At 46.0% G+C, this 22,925-nt stretch overlaps 1 protein-coding gene and 2 pseudogenes across 2 annotated transcripts in view; 2 read left to right on the top strand and 1 right to left on the bottom strand.

The window, feature by feature from the left end:
- Positions 1-22,925, bottom strand: part of LOC147033374 (uncharacterized) — a 108,827-nt gene that overhangs the window by 39,184 nt on the left and 46,718 nt on the right. The window lies entirely within an intron of this gene.
- LOC147033376 (uncharacterized) lies at positions 8,059-8,888 on the top strand (annotated as a pseudogene).
- LOC147033375 (uncharacterized) lies at positions 12,508-13,548 on the top strand (annotated as a pseudogene).

Below are 22,925 nucleotides of genomic sequence, written 5' to 3'. Positions count from 1 at the left end.
AGCCGATTGGTGGAGGGCAGCTGCAATCTCGAGCGATGGACCAATCACGGGTCCCCGGGGGAGTGTGCAGAGCAAGCGCCGGGAAGGCAAGGGTGGAACTGCCTGAGCATCGAGTCGGGCGATCGGGAGTAAGTGGAACTGCCTGAGTGTGGAGTCGGGCGATCGGCAGTAAGAGGAACTGCATGAGGGTTTTTGCGATCGGCTTTCTTGAAAAGGCCGCCCCGAAAGGCAAGAGAAACTGCTTGTGTCGAGTCTGCGATCTGCTTGATGAATGACTTGACGACTGTTCCTCCTCGGCGATGGACCCAGCGTGCAGGTCGTCCCCAGGTTCATCCTGAATCCAACCACGGAGCCTCTGACTGTCTTTGCTCCCGGCACGGCTCGACACGCTTTTCCATCCCGTCGATCCGCCTGCGGAGCCGAACACCCCAATTTGGCCTAATCTGGTGAACAGGCCAGGCCTGGATTTGTATGCTGGACCTTGTGAAAAGCCAGCTGGAGCATACCGTGGTTCTTCCACTCTTGTGCCGTCGACCTTACGTGGGCTGAATGCGTTGACGCTGGTGCGCAAGCGGTGCCGGGAGAAGGAGTACGAGCGCCATTTTGCCACGCTGCATGCTCGAGCTGGGTGCTCGAATCCGTTGACATCGGCTTGTCACGAGCCGCATTCGTGCCTTTGACACTTTCCCCTTGTCCATGAGGCATCACCAAATATTCTGTGTCTTGTCTGCATGTTGTCTAAGGTTTATCTCGCGAGGGCTCCCTTCAAAACCCATAGCTCCCTTGTTAAGAGCGGGTTATAGATTAATTATAACGTTCGTGAATGTTTTGCTTGTGTCGTGTTCCTCGATGTGTCCCCAATAAATCTGGCTGATTGATATGAAAGTTGCCGCCTTGAGTTTATTCGTGCCGTACTGAGCAACAATTCGCTCGATTTGTATATAAAACCAAAATGGTTGCGGACTGTGATTGACATCACTCGTCCGAATCCTTTACACTGGTGTCCAGAGTGGGCTGAGAATCCCTCTGTCGCCGATCCTCAACACTGGTGTTCAGGAGTCGAATGAGAATCCCTCCACCTCCATAAATTTGCAGGAAACCGATTCAACAATATCTGGTGTCATTCGCACCCAAAACATTGGTTACGGAGAAGCGCAGAAAAAAAAAAAAGGCGCTCGCAAATTCCAAATTAGAATTGATTTTATTTTGAGCGGATTGGGTGTAAAACTTCGAAATTATAAAGAAAAATGGAGTCGCAAAATGGCGGCGCGGCTCCACCTCAGCGCGACACGAAGCGGGAGAGGGTTACTATGAATAGGGTAACGAACCGCACAGCACAGAAAAGGCTCCCTCCCACCGTTTCAAACCACGTGGTCATGGCATGCGCCATGGCAAACGAAGCAGTACGACTACACGTACATTAACAAGCTTCAGGCACGATTGGGCGATGCCTTGGAACAGGTGAGTTGTGATGAGAATTATATAGAAGAGTTAAAAATTTAATTGGACGAGGCATAACGGCACGCAGACGAGGTTCAGGAAAATTATGTGCACAGGGAATCACAACAATTGGCCGCTGCTTAGGAACGAATTTGGGGGCTGGAAAAAGGACTAAGCCAACACAGTCGAGGTACCACATGGAGAAATGATTAAAGTAGAGTGGTTTACCCATGAGTTGTCAGAACATGAGAAGAGCAAGCTGAACAAGAGGAGGAGCAAATTAGTAACTCCCGGGATAGGGAGAACTTGGAAAATAAAGCTGGAAAAGGAAAAACGGGAACACGATTTGGAATTGAAACAGCTGAAGGAAGAGGTAAGATCAGGCAATCAGATAAGAGAAAGCCTAGAACAGGAGATAAAAAGAGGAGAGAAAAATCTGGAGAAAAAGAAGAAAGAATTGTTGGAAAAGTCAGGACAGTTTTGGGAATTAAAGTACAGGGGAAATGTACTGGCACGTGAACTGGAAATTAGCAAGGAATACGGTAAGAGAATGGACAAAAGGAGGAAGAAAGCATGCGAAAGAGGTGCGGAGATGAGCAAGGAATTATGGGATAAAGCTTCTGAGTTACAGAAACACCAAAACAAAGAGAGGGAATTACAAAATGAGCTGAGGATGTTAAGTGAGGAAAGAGAAAGAACGGAGAATGAAACGTTAAGGAACCACACTGTGCAGATTGAACAGTTAGAAGCGAAAGCAAGGTTTGAGTACAAGGAATGAAGCATAAAAGGGAAATCAATCAATTGAGGGAAACGACGAGATTGGAGAATGAAGAACAAGAGAGACGGTAGGATAGGAAACAAAAAGAACAAGGAATGAAGCAGGAAAGGGAAATCAACCAATTGAGAGAAACGACGAGATTGGAGAATGACGAACAAGAGAGACGGTGGGATAGGAAACAAAAATAACATGAATTTGAAATTGACCAACTAAAGGAAAGAGCAAGGTTGGAGTACGTGGAGATGGAAAAACTCCGGAAAGATAAGGAACAACTAAAAAGGCTCAGAGAGGAAGAACGACTCAAATTGAAAGGAAAATGGAGCCAGGAAGTAGAACAGCACAATAATGTGGTATGTGGGACATCACCACAGGGAGGAATGTTAGTGGTGCGGGACTTGATTGACATCACTCGTCAGATGAAACCACAATTCGAGCAAACCCTGGTGAAGAAGACATTGAGGGAGCATACGGGGTTGTTGACAAATGAAACATATTTTGAGCAGGTCCAGCATGTGGAGCTGACAGCCCCAGAGGATGTGGCGAACCAATGATGAGCAACCTGCTGGAGAGAAATGGAGAATGACGAACATGAGAGATTGAAGACCGAGGTGACTCTGGAACGAAGCAGGTACGAGGGCACATGCATACAAGCTGATTCAACAGCGTAAACAGGAATGACGGTTGGGACGGGTCACGAAATTCAGCAAGGGAAACAGCCCCACCCGCGGTTGTGGGGGGGGGGGCGCACGAGGGCGCATGAGTCACGCCTCGCTTCGCTTTGGCATGGCGAGGAGGAATAAGAAAGGGGACCCTCTGCTTGGCTCGAGTTGGTTCTTGTCGGGAGGTTGTTCTTCGGGTGGCTGTTGCTCTGCTTCGTGGTCTGGTTCGGCTGGCTCTTTTTGGTTCGTGGAGGTCTTCGTGGTCTCTGCTTGTTTCCCAGCTTGGTGCAACTCCTTGGCCTCATCTTGGTCGGTGGTTCTTCGGGGAAGCGATGCATCTCGGGAAGGATCGGCGCCTCGTCTCACCAGCACGTGTTCCGGAGCGCGAGGGGATCCGCCAGAGCTCGGAAAGGATCGCGGCTCGCAGTGGTTGGAACCAGCTCGCCCTCGCTGGTGCCCGGTCCGAACAGCTCGAAGATCACACGAGATGGAAAGGTCCAAGATAGGTCCTGGGCTTCAGCTCATCTGTCCCACCGAGCTGAAGTCCGTATGAAAGGCATCAGCCACCATTTATTGGGTGTGTGTGTGCGTACGTGTGTCCGTGGGCCCATCTAACAAGTAGAGAACTGTTAAGTGCTTTGTGTTCTGTAAATGATTGCATTGCATTTCGTATCGTCGGTTTAAATCTGCACTTACGTGTTCCCAAGTTCTCCATTATTATTAATAAATACTCCCATTGTTGAATGTAACAGCACGTTCTGTGTTTCTTTCATTGGCTCGACATGATGCGTGTTTGAGGATGAGTGTTCGTAACTTGTTCACTTGGTCCAGCCCGACTTTGGCAATTCCGCTCGGTTACGCCAGATCCGAGTCGGTGATAGCGACTCGATTCGGACAAAGTCGGCCGAGGGTGAACTTCCCCGGGAGTCGGACCACGTGGGTACTGAGGTAAATTGAAAAGTTGGCAATTGACCCTACCCCACGTGGTCTATCCATTGGCGAACTTCGGTCTAGTCAGGACCCGTCCACTCTGGACTTATCCGGGGTGACGACCTTTACATTCCGGGCGATCGGTCGAGCCGGCTCGCGGCTCTATCTAGCGGTCGTGCTCACAGCCGACGTCCCGGCCCCGCAACAATATTATTGATGATGTTGGTGCAATTGACTTTAATCAGTCTTCCCTTGTTTTGTTTTTTTTGTTGTTTTTTTAATGGAGGAGAGAGTGAAGACATTTCTAAGAATTCTTTATGTTTTAAAAATTAAGATTCAAATGTGCATGTTGGAAACTAAAATGGTTTTTGCACTCTGTCGGAATTTTTCACATAAATAAATGAGTTATTGTCTCAAATGTAAAAATATCTCGAATGTTAAAAGTAAAAATAATAGGGTAATACAAAAAGGCACATGTTCAATGTGTGGCTCCAAAAAGAGTAAATTCATCACCAAACACAAACGAGGGGGTAATATACAAAAGTTTTTATCAAGAAGTAAATTTATTACAACTGGAATACCAGGGAAATTATTTACAACTTTCAATTGTTGTACAACAACTACAATTACAATACAACAGCGGTATACTACCAGGGTATTATTTCTGTGGTCCAGGAACAAACATGAATAAAAGATTTGATGAGGCTGACAATCCTAAACCGTGGAGCAAACCTATCAATAGGGTTGATGAAGTGTGCATGAGACACGATATTTATTATGGAAATAGCACAACGTTGGAAGAAATATACCATCAGAGATGGGGAATCCCCTGCCATTGAATGAAAAAGGTCATACATATTCCAGATAATGAGGGAGGTGAATTGGAAACAAGACACCATTTGGTCATCATCTCGAAAAAGTTCCCCAGGGGTGAGGAACGTAGTAACCAAAAATAATTGAAATCAGATAAGCAGTTTTCCATTTATTACAAAAAAACTTTTTTTTAAAAGATGGCCGCCCCAGTCGGCCATCTTGGATCTGGCCATGCCCAAAATCAATAGGGTTCTTCCTTTTCAGGTGGTACATGTGTGACCCAAGTTTCAAATCGATATGGCGAACAGTTAATGAGTTATCGCACTCACAGCTATAAATGTGGACGGACGGACAGCCGGACGCCCTGGGTGACAACAATATCCCCCTTCCGCAACGCGGCGGGGGATAAAAACACAAAGCTGATCGAGAAATCTTGTATAATTTATCTTTAATACAAAATCCAAACTTGAGAGAAAAAGTTGATAGGTTCATCATGAAGAAGATGATCAGTGCTAAATTGAAACTTGGGCTTGGAAATTCAAAAAGATTATAGGCTCTAATAATGTCATTAAGATTGAAGAGCAATTAGCTGATGAATTACATAAACCAATAATCACAAAGTTTCATACAAGAAAGTTGATTATATCTGGTCCGCTGATTTAATTGAACTCAATAATGATAAGGGGTACAAGTATGCTTTAACCATTATTGATTTGAGGAGTAGATATATGTGGGTTGTCCCTTTGAAAAACAAAACAGGTAATACTCTTATGTTAGCCTTTCAACAGATATTTAAGAAAATCAAGAGAAAACCTAAAAAATTGTGGACTGATGAGGGTACAGAGTTCCACAACAACACATTTATTAATTTTTTTTTAAATATCAGCATTACAATGTACAGCACCTTGAATAAAGGAAAAGCGGTTATTGAGCGATTCAATCGCGCTTTAAAAGAGAGACTATATGAAAAGTTCACTCAACTCGGTTCTCAACAATGGTTATCTATAATTCAGGACATTGTAGATAAGTCCAACGATACGATTCATTCCTCAATAAAAATGAAACCATCAAAAACATTTACAAAATTAAAATATGAAAAAGAGATTAATGACATAAAGCCTAAGTTCAAAGTTGGTTATATAGTAAGAATTATACAGGTGGAAATCTCATTTTGAAAAAGGTTATACAAGAAAAGAACTGTGAAGATGGACAAATGAACTTTTTAAAATTGTTGATGTAATCAGTACAGTTCCTTGGACTTACAAATTATGTGATTTGGAGGGGGAAGAGATTTTAGGTTCATTTTATTCACAGGAATTACAAAAGACAAAGATAATAAATTGAAAAAAAAAGACAAAATTTACCCCACCCCTTTTTGACTCCGCCCCTCCGCGTTGGCTCCGCCCCCCAGGCTCCACCCCCGCTGGCTCCGTCCCCCCAGGCTCCGCCCCCCAGGCTCCGCCCCCCAGGCTCCGCCCCCCCAGGCTCCGCCCCCCCAGGCTCCGCCCCCGCTGACTCAGCCCACCCCCATTGACTCCGCCCACCCCCATTGACTCCGCCCACCCCCATTGAGTCCGCCCACCCGCATTGACTCCGGGCACCCCATTGACTCCGCCCACCCCATTGACTCCGCCCACCCCCATTGACTCAACCTCCAAAAGCTCCACCCATTCATCCCACCCCTCCCCTTGTGCGCCCCCAACTTTGACCCACCACACCCCCTCATCCCACCCCCACCCTTCCCCACACACACACACGGGGAGGGGAGGGGGTGGGATGAGGGGGAGTGGTGGGTCGTTGGGGTAGCACACCTACCCCCTAACCCTAACCCCCCATCACAAAATCAAATGATTTTGAGAAGACCTTTCATAAAATCATAAATAGGCCTGATAGACCGGGAGCCCAGGGAGGTCAGCCGAGCTGGAAAGTTAACCAATTTTCGTGTATATAGCAATGGTCCATGTGCATGTCCATATAAGGAAATGGACGTCTGCCAGGCACATTCTGGTGGGTGTGGTCAAAAGGGCCATCAGAAAGGGACCTCAAAATGGATTGAGATCAGCTCGTGGGTTAACCTGATGACACCTGCTGTAAAATGTTCGGCATGGTCCCGAATATCATGTATGACCACTGCCAGACATTTTCAGTGGTGGGATGTGCCCGCCAGAAACTCCCGAATGCCTCGACCCCCAAAATTGAGCAAGATCAGCTCGTGAGTTCACCCGGTGAAACCTACAGGAAATAGTTTGGCAGAGTCCATGGTATCATGAATGGCCACTGCCAGACATTTTCAGTGGTGGGATGTGCCCGCCAGACACCCCTGAATGCCACCACCCCAAAATTGAGCTCGATCATTTTGTGATTTAACCTGATGAGAATAACATTGAGAATAAAACACAATGGAATAGCAACATAACTTTTGAAAAGCAGATGTTTTATTTCTGGTCATGGGAAAGAAGAGATTTCTAAGGTATAACACGTCATTTGACGTGGGTGTTGTAAAGACGCTGACGTTATCTGTTAAATGTAATACATTGCCAAAACTATTATTTCCCTTTAAGTTCGTAAAATTAAAGAAAGCGTTTCTGAGATAATGGTTGGATAAATTGCGTACTGCTGAAACAGGTATGGATTAATCAGGTGAACAATTTATAGAAATGTCGATTTCAGTAGATGCTATCAATGTCTTAAACATGAAAACAAAACACTTCCACTCATTGATTGTTAAGAGAGAAAAAAAAAAAACAGATAGAACCTGATGTATTTAATCTTTGGCAACAACGATGAGCTGTGGAACGAAATTACAAAGATGAGCTTTGGTACTAAAACGCATGCCAGAGCTCTTTTGCACGAGTTGAAATATGAACCGATTTTTTTTTTAAACAGTAAACCAAACGAAAGAAATGACAGAAGCCAGGTAGAAAGATTGTTTGACATGCTACAGCACAGAATTTGATTTCATTTGTCTGTACATTTATGTTTTGAGGTGTGATTATCATATGATGAAACAATAAAGTCCTTTGAATGAGGCAAAGAAAGAAAAAAAAGAAATTAATGACCACTTGACATTTTCTGTGGTGGAGTATGCCTGCCAAACACCTGGAAACCCCTCCCCAACTCTAAAATACAGAACTAGATCTGAGCTCATAAGTTACCAATCCCGATGAAAGTGACTGAAAATGTTCAACATCAGAATCACTAAGACATCGGTGTCGGATGCCCTCACCATGACATTCCCTGCCGTAATATTTGCGATATGGAAAGCAATATTGATTCTGATTGGTGCCCTTGGACAGCAATGCAGAGAAGTCTGGTCGATGGCCAACATCATCATGGACTGCTGGATGGGAAACAGCAGGAGATATATCAACGTAATCAACATTGCTGACCTCCTTGAAGAGCGCAAATCGGGACTTCCCAGAGCACTGCCCGGATACCATGCCTTCACTGGATGTGACTTCACCTCGGCCTTTTACAGTTCGGCACAAGATATTTGCGTTTCAATAAAATGTCTCTATTAAAGTAAAATCATTGGAGCAGTGGTTGAATGGTTACATTTGGAATTTGTACGCGATTTTTCAAGAAAGGCAAAAGTAAACCCCTCGACTTCGTCGAGAAGGACAAAACTGGCTGTTACATCAACCTCTTCATCAGTATGGGTGAGGTGGATGGTGATGTTGATCCGGATGTCGCATCAGAGTTTGTCTGCCGCATGTATGGACAAAGCAAGACTCGAGATGTCAATGAAGCACGATACAACAAACTGATGCAAATGACTGGCAAAGTTGATCAGGTAATTAAGGCATGAGAAACTGAGAATATGATCATCATCATAAAATTAGAATACATTTCAACATCTCTAATCATGCCTTTCATTGACATTCAGGAGAATCCATAAGCAAGCATCAAACGGATCGACTGTGCGCTGCTGCCGCCTTCTCGTCGGACCCTTGACATGAAGATTCGACGAACGCAGTATGCAACAGCATTGTGGACACATGCCGTGACAGCATCTCCTGGGGACGGTTTGTCACCAACCGATTATGGATGGTCTGTGAATGACAACATCCTGAAGACAACCTGGTTTGAAGGGCCAACCATACCAGAGTTGGTTTGCGAATGGCAGAAACAACGCAGAAGACATGGAGGTCGAAGGTGACAGCGAGTCGGAGTTGGAAGTAGAAAGTATTGATGGATTATTGAGAGATTCAGATGGCGAAGCATGGAGTGAAGACTCGGAATCAGAGGAGGAAGATGGGGATTACTGATAGGAGACCAGACCACTCGAGAGAATTTGAATTTGCTTGAATGAATGGCTGACATCTGCTTCTGGTCATTCATATGGGCTGTACAGTACCGTATTATGCTGAACATTTTCAGTCACTTTCATCGGAATTGGTAACTCATGAGCTCAGATCTAGTTCTGTATTTTGAAGTTGGGGAGGGGGTTCCAAGTGTTTGGCAGGCATACTCCACCACAGAAAATGTGAAGGGGTCATTCATTTTTTTTTTTCTTTCTTTCCCTCATTCTAAGGACTTTATTGTTTCATCATATGATAATCACACTACAAAACATAAATGCACAGACAAATGCAATCAAATTATGTACCGGAGCATGTCAAACAATCTTTCAACCTGGCTTCTGTCATTTCTTTCGTTTGGTTTCGTGTTTAAAAAAAAAAAAAAATCAGTTCATATTTCGACTCCTGCAAAAGAGCTCTGGCATGCGTTTTAGTACCACAGCTCATCGTTGTTGCCAAAGATTAAATACATCAGGTTCTATCTGGTTTTTTTCTCTCTCGACAATCAATGAGTGGAAGTGTTTTGTTTTCAAGTTTAAAACATTGATAGCATCTTCTGAAATTGACATTTCTATAAATTATTCCCCTGATTAATCCATACCTGTTTCAGCAGTACGCAATTTATCCAACCATAATCTCGGAAATGCTTCCTTTAATTTTACGAACTTAAAGGGAAATAATCGTTTCGGCAATGTATTACATTTCACAGATAACGTCAGCGTCTTCACAACACCCACGTCAAATGACCTGTTGTACCTTAGAAATCCCTTCTTTTCCCATTACTAGAAATAAAACATCCGATTTTCAAAAGTTATGTTCCGCCCCCCGTTGGCTCCGCCCCACGTTGGCTCCGCCCCACGTTGGCTCCGCCCCACTCAATTGACTCCGCCCCCCCATGGCTCCACCCCCCCCCCCAATTGACTCAACCTCCAAAAGCCCCACCCATTCATCCCACCCCTCCCCTTGTGCACCCCCACCTTTGACCCACCACACCCCCTCATCCCACCCCCACCCTTCCCCACACACACACACGGGGAGGGGGGGGGGGTGGGATGAGGGGGAGTGGTGGGTCGTTGAGGTAGCGCACCTACCCCCTAACCCTAACCCCCCCATCACAAAATCAAATGATTTTGAGAAGACCTTTCATAAAATCATAAATAAGGCCTGATAGACCAGGAGCCCAGGGAGGTCAGCCGAGCTGGAAAGTTAACCAATTTTCGTGTATATAGCAATGGTCCATGTGCATGTCCATATAAGGAAATGGACGTCTGCCGCGCACATTCTGGTGGGTGTGGTCAAAAGGGCCATCAGAAAGGGACCTCAAAATGGAGCTGGATCAGCTCGTGGGTTAACCTGATGACACCTGCTGGAAAATGTTCGGCATGGTCCCGAATATCATGTATGACCACTGCCAGACATTTTCAGTGGTGGGGTGTGCCCGCCAGAAACTCCCGAATGCCTCGATCCCCAAAATTGAGCAAGATCAGCTCGTGAGTTAACCCGGTGAAACGTTGTGGAAAATGTTCGGCATAGTCCCAGATATCATGAATGGCCACTGCCAGACATTTTCAGTGGTGGGATGTGCCCGCCAGACACCCCTGAATGCCACCACCCCAAAATTGAGCTCGATCATTTTGTGATTTAACCTGATGAGAATAACATTGAGAATAAAACACAATGGAATAGCAACATAACTTTTGAAAAGCAGATGTTTTATTTCCAGTCATGGGCAAAGAAGAGATTTCTAAAGTATAACACGTCATTTGACGCGGGTGTTGTAAAGACGCTGACGTTATCTGTTTAATGTAATACATTGCCAAAACTATTATTTCCCTTTAAGTTCGTATAATTGAAGAAAGCGTTTCTGAGATTATGGTTGGATAAATTGCGTACTGATGAAACAGGTATGGATTAATCAGGGGAACAATTTATAGAAATGTCGATTTCAGTCGATGCTCTCAATGTCTTAAACATGAAACCAAAACACTTCGACTCATTGATTGTTAAGAGAGAAAAAAAAAAAACAGATGGAACCTGATGTAGTTAATCTTTGGCAACAATGATGAGCTGTGGTACTAAAATACAAAGATGAGCTTTGGTACTAAAACGCATGCCAGAGCTCTTTTGCATGAGTTGAAATATGAACCGATTTATTTTTTTAAACAGTAAACCAAACGAAATAAATGACAGAAGCCAGGTAGAAAGATTGTTTGACATGCTACGGCACAGAATTTGATTTCATTTGTCTGTGCATTTATGTTTTGAGGTGTGATTATCATATGATGAAACAATAAAGTCCTTCGAATGAGGCAAAGAAAGAAAAAAAAAATTAATGACCACTTGACATTTTCTGTGGTGGAGTATGCCTGCCAGACACCTGGAACCCCCTCCCCAACTTCAAAAGACAGAACTAGATCTGAGCTCATGAGTTTCCAATCCCGATGAAAGTGACTGAAAATGTTCAGCATAATACGGTACTGTACAGCCCATATGAATGACCAGAAGCAGATGTCAGCCATTCATTCAAACAAATTCAAATTCTCTCGAGAGTTCTCCGATCAGTAATCCCCATCATTCCTCCTCTGATTCCGAGTCTTCACTCCATGCTTCGCCATCTGAATCTCTCAATAATCCATCAATACTTTCTACTTCCAACTCCGACTCGCTGTCACCTTTGACCTCCATGTCCTCTGCGTTGTTATTGCCATTCGCAAACAAACTCTGGTATGGCTGGCCCTTCAAAAACAAGGTTGTCTTCAGGATGTTGTAATTCACAGACCATCCATAATCGGTTGGTGACAAACCGTCCCCAGGAGATGCTGTCACAGCATGTGTCCACAATGCTGTTGCATACTGCGTTCGTCGAATCTTCATGTCAAGGGTCCGACAAGGTGGCAGCAGCGCACAGTCGATCCGTTTGATGTTTGCTTCTGGATTATCCTGAATGTCAATGAAAGGCATGATTAGAGATGTTGAAATGTATTCTAATTTTGTAATGATGATCATATTCTCAGTTTCTCATGCCTTCATTACCTGATCAACTTTGCCAGTCATTTGCATCAGTTTGTTGTCTCGTGCTTCATTGACATCTCGAGTCTTACTTTGTCCATACATGCGGAAGACAAACTCTGATACGACATCTGGATCAACACCACCATCCACCTCACCCATACTGATGAAGAGGTTGACGTAACAGCCAGTTTTTTCCTTCTATACGAAGTCGAGGGGTTTACTTTTGCCTTTCCTGAAAAATAAAGTACAAATTCCAAATGTAACCATTCAACCACTTTTCCAATGATTTTACTTTAATAGAGACATTTTATTGAAATGCAAATATCTTGTGCCTACCTGAAAAAGGCCAAGGTGAAGTCACATCCAGTGAAGGCATGGTATCCGGGCAGTGCTCCGGTGAAGTCCCGGTTTGCGCTCTTCAAGGACGTCAGCAATGTTGGTCACGTTGATATACCTCCTGCTGTTTCCCATCCCGCAGTCTATGATGATGTTGGCAATCGACCGGACTTCTCTGCATTGCTGTCCAAGGGCACCAATCAGAATCACTAAGACATCGGTGTCGGATGCCCTCACCATGACATTCCCTGCCGTAATATTTGCAATATGGAAAGCAATATTGATCCTGATTGGTGCCCTTGGACAGCAATGCAGAGAAGTCCGGTCGATGGCCAACATCATCATGGACTGCTGGATGGGAAACAGCAGGAGGTATATCAACGTGATCAACATTGCTGACGTCCTTGAAGAGCGCAAATCGGGACTTCCCAGAGCACTGCCCGGATACCATACCTTCACTGGATGTGACTTCACCTCGGCCTTTTACAGTTCGGCACAAGATATTTGCGTTTCAATAAAATGTCTCTATTAAAGTAAAATCATTGGAGCAGTGGTTGAATGGTTACATTTGGAATTTGTACTCGATTTTTCAAGAAAGGCAAAAGTAAACCCCTCGACTTCGTAGAGAAGGACAAAACTGGCTGTTACGTCAACCTCTTCATCAGTATGGGTGAGGTGGATGGTGATGTTGATCCGGATGTCGCATCAGAGTTTGTCTGCCGCATGTATGGACAAAGCAAGACTCGAGATGTCAATGAAGCACGATACAACAAACTGATGCAAATGACTGGCAAAGTTGATCAGGTAATTAAGGCATGAGAAACTGAGAATATGATCATCATTATAAAATTAGAATACATTTCAACATCTCTAATCATGCCTTTCATTGACATTAAGGAGAATCCATAAGCAAACATCAAACGGATCGACTGTGCGCTGCTGCCACCTTCTCGTCGGACCCTTGACATGAAGAATCGACGAACGCAGTATGTAACAGCATTGTGGACACATGCCGTGACAGCATCTCCTGGGGACGGTTTGTCACCAACCGATTATGGATGGTCTGTGAATGACAACATCCTGAAGACAACCTGGTTTGAAGGGCCAACCATACCAGAGTTGGTTTGCGAATGGCAGAAACAACGCAGAAAACATGGAGGTCGAAGGTGACAGCGAGTCGGAGTTGGAAGTAGAAAGTATTGATGGATTATTGAGAGATTCAGATGGCGAAGCATGGAGTGAAGACTCGGAATCAGAGGAGGAGGATGGGGATTACTGATAGGAGACCACTCGAGAGAATTTGCTTGAATGAATGGCTGACATCTGCTTCTGGTCATTCATATGGGCTATACAGTACCGTATTATGCTGAACATTTTCAGTCACTTTCATCGGGATTGGTAACTCACGAGCTCAGATCTAGTTCTGTATTTTGAAGTTGGGGAGGGGGTTCCAAGTGTCTGGCAGGCATACTCCACCACAAAAAAATGTCAAGTGGTCATTCATTTTTTTTTCTTTCTTTCTTTGCCTCATTCGAAGGACTTTATTGTTTCATCATATGATAATCACACTACAAATAATAAATGCACAGACAAATGCAATCAAATTATGTACCGGAGCATGACAAACAATCTTTCCACCTGGCTTCTGTAATTTCTTTCGTTTGGTTTACTGTTTTAAAAAAAAAAAATCAGTTCATATTTCAACTCGTGCAAAAGAGCTCTGGCATGCGTTTTCGTACCACAGCTCATCGTTGTTGCCAAAAAGATTAAATACATCAGGTTCTATCTTTTTTTTTCTCTCTCGACAATCAATGAGTCGAAGTGTTTTGTTTTCATGTTTAAAACACTGATAGCATCTTCTGAAATTGACATTTCTATAAATCGTTCCCCTGATTAATCCATACCTGTTTCAGCAGTACGCAATTTATCAAACCATAATCTCGGAAATGCTTTCTTTAATTTTACGAAATTAAAGGGAAATAATAGTTTCGGCAATGTATTACATTTAACAGACAATGTCAGCATCTTTGCAACACCCACGTCAAATGACGTGTTATGCCTCAGAAATCCCTTCTTTTCCCATGACCAGAAATAAAACATCCGATTTTCAAAAGTTATGTTGCTGTTATTCCATTTTATTTCATACTCAATGTTATTCTCATCAGGTTAAATCAGAAACTGATCGAGCTCAATTTGGGGGGGAGGGGTGGGGGGTGTTGGCATTCAGGGGTATCTGGCAGGCACATCCCACCACTGAAAACGTCTGACAGTGGCCATTCATGATACCATGGAATTTGCCAAACTATTTCCTGTAAGTTTCACCGGGTTTACTTAAGAGCTGATCAAGTTCAATTTTGGGGGTGGGGGCATTCGTGGGTTTCTGGCGGCACACCCCACCACTAAAATTGTCTGGCAGTAGTCATTCATGATATCTGGGGCTATGCCAAACATTTTCCAGTGGGGTTCACCGGGTTAACTCACGAGCTGATCTTGCTCAATTTTGGGGATGGAGGCATTCGGGAGTTTCTGGCGGGCACACGCCACCACTGAAAATGTCTGGCAGTGGTCATACATGATATTCGGGACCATGCCGAACATTTTCCAGCAGGTGTCATCAGGTGTCATCAGGTTAACTCACAAGCTGATTGAGCTCAATTTTTGGGTTCCGGTTATGTAATCTGGCAGGCGCACCCCACCACTGAAAACGACTGGCAGTGGTCATACATGATATTTGGGACTATGCCGAACATTTTCAACTAGGTTTCATCAGGTTAACTCACAGAGTTGATCAAGCTCCATTTTGGTGTCCCTTTCTAATGGCCCTTTTGACCACACCCACCAGAATGTGCCCGGCAGACGTCCATTTCCTTATATGGACATGCTCATGGACCATTGCGATATACACGAAAATTGGTTAACTTTCCAGCTCGGCTGACCCCCCTGGGCTCCCAGTCTATTGGGCCTTAGTTATTTTATAACTTGGTTTATGGATCCGCCGACAGTATATTTGCCGAAATGAAATATAAAACACATTTTTAGCCTTTTATATTTATACATTTACCGCCGAAGGTGCAAAAGTTTCAAAACCCAAAATGTAAACGTCGGCATTTATTTTCAAAATATAATTTCGTGTGCGCGTGCCAAAATGCCGAGTCACCTTTAACCAAACTGCGCAGTAGAGCTGAGCTGCGCAGTCGTCTTCGGTCATGGCTTCTGAGCAGTGGCCAGCGTGGTTCAGATTGACTGTGGTTTTTGGGGCGAAAGTGATTGTTCAGAAGTATGTCAGCGGTATAAATTTGAGTGACTGTCTTGGTGATTTAATCACGCAACATCTTGACAACAAATATTCTGGCCGAACTATTGCCTCACTTCAGTGCAGCAGCAGGGATGATTCGCAGGCAACTCTTGATCGTGCCGATTTTGTTTCCATCGAAAGGTGTACACCACTGTTCGTATTGAAAGATTTTGCTGCCAAGTACATCAAAGTTTCCCTGCGAGATGCTGATATTCAGCCTTCAACGGTCCAGAAATCAGCCTTTGATGTGCTTACCGGGATGGGGAGACGGTATGATCAGATGCCCGCTGAAAAGTGAGAGCTGGTTATGGCTCTGATTGACCGTTTTGAGCATGTTGACCCCAAGTAGACACCTTTTTATATCATATCCAGCACTATGCCCTGGTGTGCACGCACACATCGACGACTTTCACAGTAATTTTCTCAGCAGAGTTTCCACTTGTTTGATGATCCAACAGGTTTCTATCAGAAAAACATGCCAGACTATATTGCAAAACAAGTTTTAATCCTTCTTTATTGTTTTTCACATCAGATGATACAGTGAACATGGGCATCCAGCATTCGAATGGTCTTCCATCTTCAATGTCTTCTTACATCCTCCTGGTCTGGGATGTATATTTATTTCTAAGTAAACTAAGTTATAAAATAACTTAGGCCTTCGTTATTTTATTACTTGGTTTACACAGTTCTTCAGATAAAATGTTGGGTCGGTCGGTCGAAATATAATTACAAACATAATTTCAATTTTTAGAAATAATATATTTTTATGATTTGTTTTCGGATGTTCCATGGAAAAGACAAGGTTCGTGGGGGGAAAATAAATATACATCCCAGACCAGAAGGATCTAAGAAGACATTGAAGATGGAAGACCATTCAAATGCAGGATGCCCATGTTCACTGTATCATCTGATGTGAAATACAATAAAGAAGGATCAAAACTTGTTTTTCCAATACTAGTACGGGCCGGTAGGGGCGGGCCCGTAGGTAAGGGCCTGGAAGTAAGGACCCGTAGGTGCGTGCCCGTAGGTGCGTAAATGACTGGATTGGGGCATTTTTTCACCCCCCCCTCTCACCCCCTCCCTCCCCCCGCGCCCCCATCTCTCGCCCCCTCCTCTCTCTCCCCTCTCTCATTCCAGTTCCCTCTCTCGTGGGTGAGGCGTGCCAGTATGTGCAGCTTCGTTCCTACGCTATCGTAAACGACGACTGGATTGGGGCATTTTTTCAATTAGATCGGACGAACCGTATCATAAATGGCCATAACTTTGGAAACACCTGGGAAACATACTCAGGTCCCCAGCGTCAATTGTGATGTCATATCAAACGAAGAAGAATTGTGATGCCCCCTCTCTCTCGCCCCTCCCCTCTCCCCCCTCCTCTCTCGCCCCCCACTCTCACCCCCTCTCTTGAATTGTGACGCCCCATCTCTCTCACTCCTCTCCCCCCTCTCTTCCCACTCCTCTCTCACCCTCTCCCTGTAAATGTATTCACAAAAAAAAATAATTAAACAAACATTGTGACGTCATCGCACCGTGTCCTGTCATTGGTCGACAGATAAATGGCCGTAACTTGGGAACTGCTCATCCGATTAATATCAAACCTTGAAAAGGCACATCCGCGGGGCCCCGGCAATATTCCTGGCAAGTTTCAATCCGATCGGACCGGCGGTCGTCGAAAAACTGCGGTCGCATACAGACATACAGACAGACACACACACGCAGAGATTGCTGGAATTATTACAACTAGTGCGGGCCCGTAGGGGCATGCCAGTATGTGCAGCTTCGTGCCTGAAGTATCAGGTCCCCAGCATCAATTGTGACGTCATATCAAACGAAGAAGAATTGTGATGCCCCCTCTCTCTCACCCCTCTCTCTCACCCCCCTCTCTCCCTCCCCTCTCTCCCTCCCCTCTCTCTCAGCTCCTCTCCCCTCTCTCGCCCCTCTGTAAATTGTGACGTCATATCAAACGAAGAAGAAGAATTGTGATGCCCTCTCTCTCTCGCCCCCCCCCTTCGTCCTCTCTCGCCCTCCTCTCTCGCCCCTCCTCTCTCCCCCTCTCTTGAATTGACGCCCCTCCTCTCTCTCCCCTCTCTTGAATTGTGACGCCGCCTTTCTCTCGCCTATCTATAATTATTGATCGATAATCTTTTTACGCTCCTCCCCTCTCTCGTCCCCCTTTCTCGCACCTCCTCTCTCCCCTCTCTTGAATTGTGATGCCCCCCTCTCCCACTCTCTCGCAATGTGACTCCCCTCTCTCCCCCCCTATCAAACACACAGACATTAATATTAATATTAAGACATACAGACATTAATATCAAACCTTGAAAAGGCACATCCGTGGGTCCCCAGCAATATTCCTGGCAAGTTTCAATCGTGCAAAATAAATAATATATAATAAATAAATAAAAACATTAACTGTGATGTCATTCGTGATATCATAGCACCGTGTCCTGTCATCTGCTGACAGATAAATGGCCGTAACATGGGAACCGTTAGTCCGATTGATATCAAACCTTGAAAAGGCACATCCGCGGGGCCCCAGCAATATGCCTGGCAAGTTTCAATCCGATCCAACCGGCGGTTGTCGAGAAACTGCGGTGTCACGCACGCACGCACGCACGCACGCACGCACGCACGCACGCACGCACACACACACACACACACACACACACACACACACACAGCTGGAATTATAGATAGATATAGTCAACACACTCAAAACGGTCAATTAGAGCCATAACCAGCTCTTACTTTTCAGTGGGCATCTGATCGTACCGTCTCCCCATCCCCATGAGCACATCAAAGACTGATTTCTGGTCCGTTGAAGGCTGAATATCAGCATCTCGCAGGGAAACTTTGACGTACTTGGCACCGAAATCTTTCAATACGAACAGCGGTGTACAACTTTCAATGGAAACAAAATCGGCACGATCAGGAAGGTGGCCTGCGAATCATCCCTGCTGCTGCAATGAATTGATGCAATCGTTCGGCCAGAATATCCGTCATCAAGATGTTGCGTGATTAAATCACCAATACAGTCACTCAAATTTATACCACTGATATACTTCTTAACAATCACTTTCGCCCCAAAAACCACAGTCAATCTGAACCACGCTGGCCACTGCTCAGAAGCCATGACCGAAGACTACTGCGCAGCTCGACTGCGCAGTTTGGTTAAAGGGGACTCGGCATTTTGGTGCGGGCGCGTGAAATTATATTTTGAAAATAAATGCCGACGTTTACATTTCGGGTTTTGAAACTTTTGCACCTTTGGCGGAAAATTTATAAATATCAAAGGATAAAAATGTGTTTTATATTTATATTTCATTTCGGCAAACATACCATCGGCGGATCTGTAAACCAAGTTATAAAATAATTAAGGCCTAATGTTGAATCGATAAAATGATATGTGGCTCAGGATGTGGTCAAACAAGAGCATTGCATTAAGAGAAATTTATCATTTCATCTTTGCTCAACAAAGATAGTTAAACCAAGAACCAAGTTCCAAGTTATTCTTTGTGAATATACTCGATGGAAAAGAATGTTATAAGAAAATTAAGTTATTCCCAAAAGTAGACAAATGTTCATTGGTTCGCTCTTTGAGTAGAATGAAAATATTGTTGCAGTTCTTGGAACCGCATACATACAACAGATAGTGCTTCCAAGATAGTTATTCCATTAATATACGTGCAGATCGCCCCTTTCCTTTTGTCTAGCGGGATAACAGGTGCGTGTGTTGCGATGATCTCATAGCTAAGTTTGCTTATATCATTTTTTCTTCAATCTGTTTCTACTCCATTCTTCTGATTATTCCTGAGGTAAATCTGAGCCACATGCGCCTTCGCTGTGAGGTGAACCCTCATGGAGGCCAGCGCATACGGAGCCGCTGCGAGGAAATGATAACGTGTGGGCATTAACGGTGCAGAGCCCTCGTTCCCAAGCGAGCCCTAAACCCAACGTGTGCAGCGAGTCATACAGTGCGCTAAGCAGTGCGGGATTATCGACAAAAGCTTCCATTGATCTGGGGAGGATTGCCGGTTGCAATCATTCATGCCGGTTGCAAATAGGCAAACGAATGGTGTTTTTCACAACACAGGAAACACAGCCAGCAAGACGCCCACGCTGCATGAAACGCGCACGGAGGCCGACAAAGGCGACTCCACGCCACATTGGGTGGGATAAGAGTGTGCAAAGTAAAAAGCGGCGCGTTCCTTTTCAACCAAATATTTGACACATTGGTGTTCGCCCCGTGCACACGCTCGCAGAGTCGTGCAGACGTGGGCGTTGGCCACGTGCGTAATGGCTGAACCCCTCTCCGAACCCCTCGCGAAACATGCATGGATTTATCCATAACGATGTACCTTCGGCCCTCGCTGGCAGCAGCGGATTCCCCACGGATGGTGAACGTCTTCTCGTCTCTACGGCCAGCGAAGCTGCGATCGAGCAGGGGAATGTTGTACAGTGCGGGCCACGTTGGCGTGCGTGGAGCGGGCGTGTTGATTGGCGCTGGTCGGACGCCTGAGCGAGAATGCGGGACCCTCGGCTGGTCGCCGGGGCACGGCCCGGGATTTTTGCGGGACGATTCGCGTACCAATTTTGGTGTGGGCGATCGGTGTCATGTTGTGGGGTCGGAGCGGAATCTGTCCGCTGTCTGACATGACCTTGATGGAAACGAAGTGGTGCGGTTTCCGGCCAAGGTTAGCAGGCCACGTGAGGGGTCGGGACCAATCGGAGCACCCGGATCAGGTGATAACGCTTGACTTCGGGGTGGCCCTCCACCCCACAAGTCCTATAAAAGGTCAGAGCGGCCCCTCCGCCTCTTTCTTTTCGCTCTCTCGCTCTGGCCTCACCCTTGTCTCTCTGGACGACCCGCCTCCTGCTGCCTGGACTCTGCCTCTCTCGCCTCGCTGTCGTCTCTCTGCACGACCCGCCTCCAGCTGCCTGGACTCCGCCTCTCTCGTCTCACCCTTGTCTCTCTGCACGATCTGCCTCCTGCTGCCTGGACTCCGCCCCTTCTCCACTCAAGCCCCTCCTTCACGAACACGGTCTCCACACGTGCTGCTGAAGCCAGAGACGACACCCAATGGCACCTTCATAGCCCCACGGAGCTCGATTTTTCATTTTCGTCCCAAGGTCAAGGTCACAAGGTCACGAACTTAGAAAATGTCAAAAAAAATCAATAAATTGGGCATCGAGCTCCTCGGGTTTTCAACTGTTTCGAATGAAAGTTGGTATGCAAGTAATGCTCTTCGAGTACCACAACTTTCATCATTTACGTTTTTCCTACTTGCCGCCATAAAAAATAAAAAAAAGGCGAACTACGTTTAGGATTTCGCAATTCGTTGTCGATTTGTAGTGCTCTTCGATTACTACAATTTTCATCATTTATGTTTTTCCTGATTCCCACCAGTTTGCCCGTGGCCTGTTTCGAATGAAAGTTGGTATGCAAGTCGTGCTCTTAGAGTACGAAAACTTTGATCATTTACGTTTTTCCCGATTCCCGCCATAAAAAAAATAAAAAGGTGAACTACGTTTAGGATTTCACAATTCGTGGTCGATTTGTAGTGCTCTTCAATTACTACAACTTTCATCATTTACGTTTTTCCCGATTCCCGCCATAAAAAAATTAAAAAGGCGAACTACGTTTCGGATTTAGCAATTCGTGGTCGATTTGCAGTGCTCTTCGATTCCTATAACTTTCATCATTTACGTTTTTCCTGATTCCCGCCAGTTTGCTCGTAGCGTCCCCTCGAAGGTCAAAAAATTATAAAGGCGAACCATGTACATTGCTCGTGAACCATCGCAGTCTCCAGACTTATTATTATTATTTTCGTGTGAAGTCTGCTGTGTCCGCTTTTGTAAGTTTCTTGTTTATTTGCTGCACCACCCTCTCTCCCCTATCTCTGCACAACACACCCCAATAAATCCTGATTGTGCCACATACCATTCCTTGCCCATTGTTGATAAATTATTAGAAATGTTCCCTGCTCGTTTTTGTCTTTTCTTCCATTGATCCAGCATGGTCCAAATCCTAGTTTAGCCGGGACTTTATTCCCAACGATCCATTCCTTTTAGCCGGTACGTCCTTGGCAGTGTCGCTCAGCTGCATCCGATATGGTAAAGTGATCCGGTTCGGACAAGGCAAGGCAAGAATGTGTTCCCCGGTAATTAAATCACATGATTAATTAGGTAACCCGATTAACCCATAGACGAGAGGACCCTCAGTCACGCGGTTGAGTTATTGGCGGCCACGGTCGGTGAAGCGACCCGCCACGGCCTACAATTCCGGGGAGCCTGGTGGGAGCCGAGATAGCTCCCCTTCTCCACCCCCCCCCCCCGAGTCGGCTTCTCACCCGACCCCCGGCCTGCAACATGAAAAGACTGTGATTATGTTTGGGGGAAGAAGTGCTTTAATCAGTAAGTCTCAATTTTTCATTTGCTTGAATGGGAGGGAAGGGGATAGGTGGGGATGAAGTGAGTCTCCCATTTTGAGCTTTTGGGGCTTGGGTCAAATAGTTTTTTCCTTTCTTCCATTCATTTGAATGGGCGTCCCAGAAGCAACATTTATCACACGACTCACGCACGAAATCGGCAATTTTTCGGGAATGGGCAGGTTGGAGTCAGTGTGATTACAGATTGCAGTACGTACTGCATGCAACCCAGAAACCTTGAGTAGCTTTCACCGAAAAACAATGTTGCATTTATAGCGATGTTTCAGGGATATGTTCACAAACATTAATCTTTCGAAGCTGCTGTGTGTGATGGGTGGAAAAAATTTTTGGCTCTGTAATTTAGAAAACACGTTAATACTGCAAACGGCTCAGAAATCAGGTGTTGAGCACGCGCCACTCGCTCAGGGCGACGGGGCACGCGCCACTCGCTCAGGGCGACGGGGCACGCGCCACTCGCTCAGGGCGACGGGGCACGCGCCACTCGCTCAGGGCGACGGGGCACGCGCCACTCGCTCAGGGCGACGGGGCACGCGCCACTCGCTCAGGGCGACGGGGCACGCGCCACTCGCTCAGGGCGACGGGGCACGCGCCACTCGCTCAGGGCGACGGGGCACGCGCCACTCGCTCAGGGCGACGGGGCACGCGCCACTCGCTCAGGGCGACGGGGCACGCGCCACTCGCTCAGGGCGACGGGGCACGCGCCACTCGCTCAGGGCGACGGGGCACGCGCCACTCGCTCAGGGCGACGGGGCACGCGCCACTCGCTCAGGGCGACGGGGCACGCGCCACTCGCTCAGGGCGACGGGGCACGCGCCACTCGCTCAGGGCGACGGGGCACGCGCCACTCGCTCAGGGCGACGGGGCACGCGCCACTCGCTCAGGGCGACGGGGCACGCGCCACTCGCTCAGGGC

The sequence above is a fragment of the Eptatretus burgeri genome, chromosome 2 (assembly GCF_056783735.1).
Source record: "Eptatretus burgeri isolate ZD-2024b chromosome 2, Ebu_testis_v1, whole genome shotgun sequence".
Lineage (NCBI taxonomy): Eukaryota > Metazoa > Chordata > Myxini > Myxiniformes > Myxinidae > Eptatretus > Eptatretus burgeri.
Note: the sequence above shows the minus strand (reverse complement) of the source record. Positions and strands in the feature narration are given on the sequence as shown.